The sequence below is a fragment of the Pan paniscus genome, chromosome 8 (assembly GCF_029289425.2).
Source record: "Pan paniscus chromosome 8, NHGRI_mPanPan1-v2.0_pri, whole genome shotgun sequence".
In the NCBI taxonomy this organism is placed as follows: domain Eukaryota; kingdom Metazoa; phylum Chordata; class Mammalia; order Primates; family Hominidae; genus Pan; species Pan paniscus.
The window spans coordinates 81,927,496-81,936,926 of NC_073257.2; the positions used below are offsets into that span (position 1 = coordinate 81,927,496).

Here is a 9,431-nt window from a genome sequence, read left to right on the forward strand (position 1 = left end):
AACCTTTACCTATTTCAGCTCTGCCGTCTGAGTTCATCCGTAAGCATATGCCTTGTGATAACATAGAAGGCAGATGACATACCCAAAGGATGGGTAGCCCCAGGGGAAGAGATTAGGAAACAATTTGTTCACAGATGAAATGCCTGTCTTTGGCTGTGTTTAGTAGGATACAAGAAAGGAATAGGCTCAGAAAATAATTGGCCTGTTAAGAAGCAGAATTGAAAAGGGAATTAAATGTCCACTAGTTAGTGCTTGTGGGGTTGGAAGAGGTAACTGCTTCCTAACCCTAAGGCTGATTTAAACTTATCCTGTGTGGACTTCTGCTGTGGACAATGATGGAATAACAGATACTGGGCCTAGCCATCACCCACCATAAACAAGTAGAACACTGGATAAAATATATGAAACAGCTGTTTTCAGACACTGACTAACCCTCAGAATGGGACTGTGTTCCCTGAGAGAAAGTAAACAAATAAGATGAACTCCGTGATCAACCTGACTTTTTGCCTAGAGGCATTTAGCAGACCATGGCTCTAGGACGAGGAAGGAGAGCAGAGCACAGAAGCCTCACTGTTTTGAGGAGTCAGAGATCACAATTCTGAGAACTGTGCAGCTGGAATTTGCGGAGCAGAATACTGAAGAGACGTACGCAGAGAAAGAGCTTCAGAAACTGCATAGGAGGCACTTTGAGTCTTTGGCTAAAAATTAGGTGTGCATGAGTAGGATGAGATTCCATGAGGTTGGACAAAGAACAAATATTGGAGAAAGAGTACTTATTTGGGAGTTGTAAGCTGAACAATATTCTGTGCTCAGAGTTGAGAGATGTTCAAGTTCAGGCCAACCAGAGTGGAGAGACCTCATTGAGCCCTCAGAATATTTAGTGGAAAACTCAGAAAGGCTGCACTGTAGGAGTAGAGCTAAACTAACAAGCCTCCATCCTAGAGTGAAGGCTATCCTAGACCCATCTTAAGTTTAAAGACAAGTCTTGAAAGGACCAAGCCAATCTTCAAATAAGTTGCTGGAATAAAACTCAACACTCTTTAAAGAAAGATAACAGGCCGGGTGTGGTGGCTCACGCCTGTAATCCCAGCACTTTGGGAGGCCGAGATGGGCGGATCACCTGAAGTCAGGAGTTCAAGACCAGCCTGGCCAACATGGCAAAACCCCGTCTCTACTAAAAATACAAAACTTATCCAGGCATGGTGGTGGGCGCCTGTAATCCCAGCTACTCAGGAGGCTGAGGCAGGAGAATTGCTTGAACCTAGGAGGCGGAGGTGGCAGTGAGCCAATATCATGCCACTGCACTCCAGCTTGGGCGACAGAGCAAGACCCTCTCTCAAAAAACCATATCTTTGAAAAAATAATGGCCAAACATTTTCCAAATTTGATGAAAACTATAAACCCATAGATCCAAGACACTCAATGAATTTCAGTCAGGATAAACACAAAGAAAACTACACCAAGGCACATCAAGTAAAAATGCTAAAAACAAATGATGAAGCAAAAAACTTGAAATGCAGCCAGAGTAAAATCTTAGCCTGGTGGCAAGGATCAAATTGATGATATCATTGTCATATCCATTATTGAAAATTGCGAATGGACTAAGAGATGAATCTTTTTTATTAGACATGCTGACTCAGGCAAAGAGACTGGAGGAAATGTGCTCACACCTAAGTCTGATAGGTTTACTTACAATAAAGTACCCCAAAACTTACTGGCTTAAAGAAAGTAGAGTTCCCAACACTTTGGGAGGCCGAGGCGGGTGGATCACGAGGTCAGGAGATCGAGACCATCCTGGCTAACACAGTGAAACCCCATCTCTACTAAAAAATACAAAAATTAGCCGGGCGTGGTGGCAGGCGCCTGTAGTCCCAGCTACTTGGGAGGCTGAGGCAGGAGAATGGCGTGAACCCGGGAGGCGGAGCTTGCAGTGTGCCAAGATTGCACCACTGCTCTCTAGCCTGGGCAACAGAGCAAGACTCTGTCTCAAAAAAAAAAAAAAAAGAAAGAAAGAAACTGGAGGTCAATGTGGACAAGAGAGAGGTTCAGAAAATTTTAAATGTATGTTTAAAATTAAAACTATGGATGAGGCTACTGGTATATGGAGTTTTCCAGAATCAAATAGATAAGAAGACTGTTACATTTTAAAGTTAGTTATATTGCACCTTTCCCCTCCCCGCAAAAATCAGGCGCTTAGACTTAAACCGTTGTTCAAGGTTTAACTCTTGGGCTTGCAAAATTCTACAGTTTGAGAAAACTACTCAGCCCCCAAGAAGGGCATATTTTCCATGCTTACCTTATCCAAGGAGGATAATGGGGGGAAAATGTACTTTCCAGAATGGCAAATTGTGTAGCTCCAAAAATCACGCCTGCATGATGACACTTAAAAGCTGGAAGGCAGAAGGAGAGTCTTTCACTCATCTCCCTCTTTTTATCAGAGAGAAATCTTTCTCAAAACACCCAGGAGTGCTGCTGGGCCTGCAGGTCTCTGTCGAGCCTCTGTCCCACAGGATAGAGTTTGTTAAAGTTGTTAAGAATAAGTCCTACTTTAAGAGGTACCAAGTGAAATTTAGAAGATGATGATAGGGTAAAACTGATTATTATGCTCAGAAACACTGGTGATACAGGATAAAAATAAACATGACACACCCAAATACAGGATGATAGTTTGTGTAACAAATAGAGATATCATTTGCCAGATTGCTTACTCCCATCTAGAAGGGGATATGATAGTCTGCACAGCATATGCACATGAACTGCCAAAATATGGCATGAAGTTTGGCCTGACAAATGATGCTGCAATGTATTGTACTGTCCTGCTGCTGGCCCACAGGCTTCTCAATAAGTTTGGCATGGAAAAGATCTGTGAACGCCAAGTGGAGGTGACTGGAGATGAATACAATGTGGAAGGCATTGATGGTCAGCCAGGTGCCTTTACCTGCTATTTGGATGCAGGCCTTGCTAGAACTGCAATAAAGTTTTGGGGGCACTGAAGGGAGGTGTGGATGGAGGCTTTTCTATCCCTCACAGTACCAAATGCCTCCCTAGTTATGATTCTGAAAGCAAGGAATTTAATGCAGAAGTACACCAGAAGCATATCATGGGCCAGAATGTTGCAGATTACTCTTGCTACTTAATGCAGGAAGATGAAGATGCTCAAAAGGAATAGTTCTGTCAATACATAAAGAACGGCGTAACCCCAGACATGATGGAAGAGATGTATAAGAAAGCTCATGCTGCTATATAAGAGAATCCAGCCTGGGAGAAGAAGCCCAAGAAAGAAGTTAAAAAGAAGAGGTGGTACTGCCCCAAAATGTCCCTTGTTCAGAATAAAGATCAGGTAGCTCAAAAGAAGGCAAGCTTTTTCAGAGCTCAAGAGCGGGCTGCTGAGAGCTAACCCAATTTTCTATGAGAAATTTTCAGATAAAGACAGTAAACTTATTGACAGCAACAACAACAACAACAAAAACACAAAAATCAATAACACCTGGCAGGCTACTCCTCAGGTCCCATTGGCGGAAATTAGATCGTATGACAATATTTCACCAACATTCATGGAACTTCACGTATAGAAAAGGCAGTCTTACTAGTTCCTAGTAACACGTTGCCCCAAAACGTTAGTAGTTTAAAGCAATAAGCATTTATTTTGTCACCATTTCTGAGGTTTAGGAATCTGGGCACAGCTTAGCTGGATGGTTCTGACTCAAGCTCTCTTGTGAGGCTGCAGTCAAGCTGATGGGCAGCGCTGCAGTCATCTCAACTGGGGGAAGCTCCACTTCCAAGAGGGCTCACTCATATGGCTGCTAGTTGGAGTCCTTCATTCGTCACTGGCTGTTGGCTGGAAGACTCAGTTCCGTGCCAAGTGGGCCTCTCGAGACACTTGAAAGCCTGAGTGTCCTCAATGTACGGCAGCTGGCTTCTCCCAGAGTAAGTGATCCATGAGACAGAATGAGAGAAAGACCAAATGGAAACCACACTGTCTTTTATAAGCTAATCTTGGACATGACATACCATTACTTCAGTCAGATTCTATTGGTCACATTGTCCAACTGGTACAATGGGGGAGGTGGCTATGCAAGGTGAACTCCAGAAGGTGGGCGTCTTTGGTGACCATCTTGGAAACTGGCTACCACAGAGCCCTTGAAGGAGACAGGGAAGACAGCAAGAGACCTCAGGTGAGCCTAAAGAGCCTGTTATCAAAGGCCACAGAGAGGAGAGTTCCAGAAGAGAAGCATTCAATACTTTTTAAAATTAAAAGTGAGAACCAGCAGCTAAGAATTGAGAAATACTCATTGGATTTGTCAATCAGGGTCATTACATTCAGAGCAGTTATGAGCAACTCCAGTTGACCAGTTTGCTGTGGACTGAGGTTTGAGTAAATGCTGGGCAAGTGGAGAACTGCAGGTGTAGACTACAGGCAACCCTTGAACAACATGGGTTTGAGCTGCATGGGTCCACTTATAAGCAGATTTTCTTCCACCTCTGCCACCCCTCAGACAGCAAGACCCATGCTTTTCCTTCCTCCTCCTCCTCCTCCTCCTCAGCCTACTCAAAGTGAAGACAATGAGGATGAAGACCTTTATGATGATCCTCTTCCACTTAATGAATAATAAATATGTTTTCTCATCTTTATGATTTTCTTAACATTTTCTTCTCTCTAGCTTACTTTATTCTAAAGATACAGTATATAATAAATATAACATACAAAATATGTGTTCATCAACCATTTATGTTTTAGATGGAGCTTCTAGGCAACAGTAACCTATTAGTAGTTAAATTTAGGGGGAGTCAAAAGTTATATGCATATTTTTGACTGCACAGTGGGTAAGCACTCCTAAGCACCACATAGTTCAAGGGTCAACCATACTTTTTTAAGAGGGCTGGATGAGAAGGGGAGAAGGGATATTTGGATAAAAGCTAGAGGAAGACAGGGGAAGATTTCATTTTTTGGATGTGAGAGCTCGAGTATATTTTTAGGCAGAGGGGAAGCAGCCAGTGGACTGGGAGAGTCCAGTCCTGGAAGATCCAGGAGAGGGAAGGATGACTGATGAGGTAGCCTCTTGGAGGAGGCAGGAGAATTGGAGGTCAAAGACACAGGTGGGCTGGTTGGCTTTGAACAGAGAGACACCTCATCCTCTGAGGCTGCAGGGAGGGAGGCAGGATGAGTCTGGCTGGGGCAAGACTTGATGGTGAGGATGCCTGGGAATTGAGAATTCATATCTGATGGCCTCAACTTTCTTGGAAAGAGGAGGAGGCAAGGTTGTAGTGAGTTGAGAGTGAACAATGATGTCAATTACCGTGGTGATTGCTTACACATGAAGGAAGGTTCAGAAACAGTCTGTTCTCATCAGCAGGGCAAGCCCTTCCCTTGTGCTCTCATATGTACTTTCTATCTCTCAGCAAACTCATTTTTCACCATCAGTGATGTCTTCAGACAGCACCTGAGTTACCACAAGATATGGGTTAGTGGAATGGAAATGAATGAGGTGGGAGGTATCAGAACTCAGTGGGTGTGAAGAATCATGACATCTTAGCAAGGCAGAGACCTCTGAGTTCTCATGCGATGTTCCATCCAAGGGTCTGTCTCACCATCAATAGTTCATCCATCCTCTGCGTCATCATCCCACTGACAGTGAACTCGCTACCTTTAAGGAAGTCTTTCCATTTCCAAACATTTTCAAATCCTTAAGCTCTTCCTTCAATAGTGACGTCTCACTCTCTGATTCCCTAAGGTCCTACAGGGAATCCTAGAGCAAGTACTACCTGGAAGCCCTTCAGAGATCTTAGTCTCTCCCCTAGAATAAATGTTCCATTGTTCCCACCCTCCCTTATCTCACAAGATTTCCTGACCCCTCACCAGATCTGCCTTCTTCCCAAGATTTCCTCCAGGCCAAATTGGTCCTCAAGATTCAGCCATGACCTGGCTCACCTGCCTTCCTCCGAGCTCCCCAAAGTGCTTGCCTGGCAATTCGCAGCCACCCAATGTTCATGTGTAATTGATGGAAACTTATTTGAAATTCTTCCTTTCCCAGGATGGTTTGATCAGACTGGTGGTCTTGCAGGTCTTCTCATCATTCTCTGTCCAGATGTCAGGTTCCCTTGGCATCTTTGCTGTTGACAGCCTACCCAAGTGAGGGGTTCATCCCAGACCATGTGCTCAAATACATTTCTGTGCCCAGACCCATTCCTAAGCATAAGTCAAATAGGTGATCAAAGACTGTATTTGAGTGTGCAGAAAGAGGCTCCAGATTCTCATTTTGGATCTGTCTGTGACTAGCAGCATTACTTTCACAGGTCCTGTCTGAGTTTCAGGGGAAACCTTGACAGAGGTTAGTGTTTGGAAATATTAACCAATGTTTTATCCCTCTGGCATTTCTCCTTTTCACAGCTTGCCCCTTTCCTTCTCACCATCACCCAAATTCTGTCCTGTGCTCATTGTCTCAGAGAAGAGGTGTGACCCCAGAAAGCAGAGCAAGGAGTCTCTTGACTTTGAGTTGAAAAGTCTTGGGCCAGTGAGGCAGAAGAAAATCCCCATACCAGCAAAATTTGGAAGAAAACATGAGCAAGGCAATGCTTCCATCTCTCAGATTTGTAAAGGGGCTCCCATCTTGGGGGTGGAGTGGAAAGTTGAGAGAGGTCAGGAGTCACAAGAGTATAGATAATGGTGGTTTCCAGAAAAGGGTACCAGAGAGAACTGGAGGACCTGAGAGGAGACGAGACCTGGGTCCCATTATCCAGAGAGCACTGGGAGGTGGCAAGACCCCAGGCAAGAGAAATAGCTTCATGGACTGTTCCAGCAGCAAAGTCCTAGTCAGCCTGGCAGAGCTTTCCCAAACACTAGCATGGACCTGGAAAACAGAATGACCCCATTGCTCATAAGAGCAGCGTGGGACTGGACAAGAAGAGCAGATCAGCAAGGGCCCTGCAAAGGGACAACCTGCAGGGACCAATGAACAAGGACAGGCACAGTGATGGGCATCACAAATGACATTGAAGACTAGGTGCCTGGACGCCCCTTGAGCCTCCAGGAAGTTAGATGTCACTATGGAAAAGAAGAGAGACTCCATAATGACAGTGATTATGTTTTTACCATGGTGGCAGCCTGCCACCTGCCCCTGAGCAGCCTTATCCACACCTGGACCTGCTGTAGATGATGAGATTGTGGACTTTGAGTTGATGCTATAATGGGATGAGACTTTTGAGGAGCTTAGGAAGGGGTGAGTATATTTTCCATGTGGGAGGGTCTTGCATCATTGCAGCTAGAGGGAGCACTACAGTAGTTAGCCTCCAGTGATCTTCATGTTCTGATATTCATGCCTTTGGTAGTCCCCTCCCACATTAAATCAGGACTGACTTGTGTGACCAATGGAATGCAGCAGAAGTGAGATTGTGCGGCATCCAAGGGCAGACCATAAAAGACATTGCAGCCTCCACCTTGGTCTCTTGGATACCTGGCATTGGGGGTAGACAGCAGCCATGTGTTGGGGATACTCAAGAAGCCTTGGAGTCCACATGGAGAGGAACTGAGTCCTGCCACAAAACACCATTGAGCCACCTTAGAAGTGGATCCTCAAGCCCCAGTCAAGCCTTTAGATAAGTATAGCCTGGACTGACCTCTGACTGCAGCCTCACATGAGACCCAAGCTAGAACTTCAGCCAAGTCACAAATAATTTCTGATGCATAGAAATTGTGAAAGATCATGAATGATTATTTTTGTTTTAAATCACAAAGTTTTGGGGGATTTCTTATGCAGTATTTGATCACTAATTCATCACCACCCACTATCAGAGCTTCCAATGTTTTTATCCCTCCTAAATAAAGAACAGAGAAGTTGGGTGGTGGTCCCAGGTCACACAGCAGAGCTTCAATACAATATTCAGCTTCTATGTTCTTATATAGAATTCCTATATCTGCTTCACCTCTTCACCTACCTCTCTCCTTTTTAGAACATACCTTCACTTAGCCCATGCTCCTATGTCCCCACCATCATCACCTCCTTTGGAAACAGGTTTATTTCTCCCCTCTTCTCAAATCCTTTGTGCTCAAAACCTAACCACATACAATGTGGAGATGGTAATGATCACAACTTGTGCCTAATGTCATCCAATGTGGCCAATTTGTGACAGGTAGACTTGGTAGCTGCAATATTTGCTAGCAGGTTTTCATGTACCACGCTGGTTCAGAAACCACCATGATGCTTCAAGATATGTAATTCTTTTTTTTATAGACTTTATTTTTTTATTATACTTTAAGTTCTAGGGTACATGTCCACAATGTGCAGGTTTGGTACATATGTATATATGTGCCATGTTGGTGTGCTGCACCCATTAACTCATCATTTACATTAGGCATGCCTCCAATGCTATCCCTCCCCCATCCCCCCACCCCACAATAGGCCCCAGTGTGTGATGTTCCCCACCCTGTGTCCAAGTGTTCTCATTGTTCAATTCCTACCTATAAGTGAGAATATGCAGTGTTTGGTTTTCTGTCCTTGCAATAGTTTGCTCAGAATGATGGTTTCCAGCTTCATCCATGTCCCTGCAAAGGACATGAACTCATCCTTTTTTATGGCTGCATAGTATTCCATGGTGTATATGTGCCACATTTTCTTAATCTAGTCTATCACTGATGGACATTTGGGTTGGTTCCAAGTCTTTGCTATTGTGAATAGTGCCACAATAAACATACATATGCATGTGTCTTTATAGTAGAGGGAATCCTCCCTAACTCATTTTATGAGGCCAGCATCATCCTGATACCAAAGCCTGGCAGAGACACACACACACAAAAAGAATTTCAGACCAATATCCCTGATGAACATCGATGCAAAAATCCTCAATAAAATACTGGCAAACTAAATCCAGCAGCACATCAAAAAGCTTATCCACCATGATCAAGTTGACTTCATCCCTGGGATGCAAGGCTGGTTCCACATATGCAAATCAATCAATGTAATCCATCATATAAACAGAATCAAAGACAAAAACCACACAATTATCTCAATAGATGCAGAAAAGGCCTTCAACAAAATTCAACAGCACTTCATGCTAAAAACTCTCAGTAAAATAGGTATTGATGGGACGTATCTCAAAATAATAAGAGCTATTTATGACAAACCCACAGCCAATATCATACTGAATGGGCAAACACTGGAAGCATTCCCTTTGAAAACTGGCACAAGACAGGGACGCCCTCTCTCACCACTCCTATTCAACATAGTGTTGGAAGCTCTGGTCAGGGCAATCAGGCAGGAGAAAGAAATAAAGGGTATTCAATTAGGAAAAGAGGAAGTCAAATTGTCCCTGTTTGCAGATGACATGATTGTATATTTAGAAAACCCCATCATCTCAGCCCAAAATCTCCTTAAGCTGATAAGCAACTTCAGCAAAGTCTCAGGATACAAAACCAATGTGCAAAAATCACAAGCATT

General features: G+C 43.9%; 1 pseudogene; it reads left to right on the forward strand.

The window, feature by feature from the left end:
* Positions 1-1,588: 1,588 nt before the first annotated feature.
* Positions 1,589-3,390, forward strand: LOC106635174 (large ribosomal subunit protein uL18-like; annotated as a pseudogene).
* Positions 3,391-9,431: the final 6,041 nt, after the last annotated feature.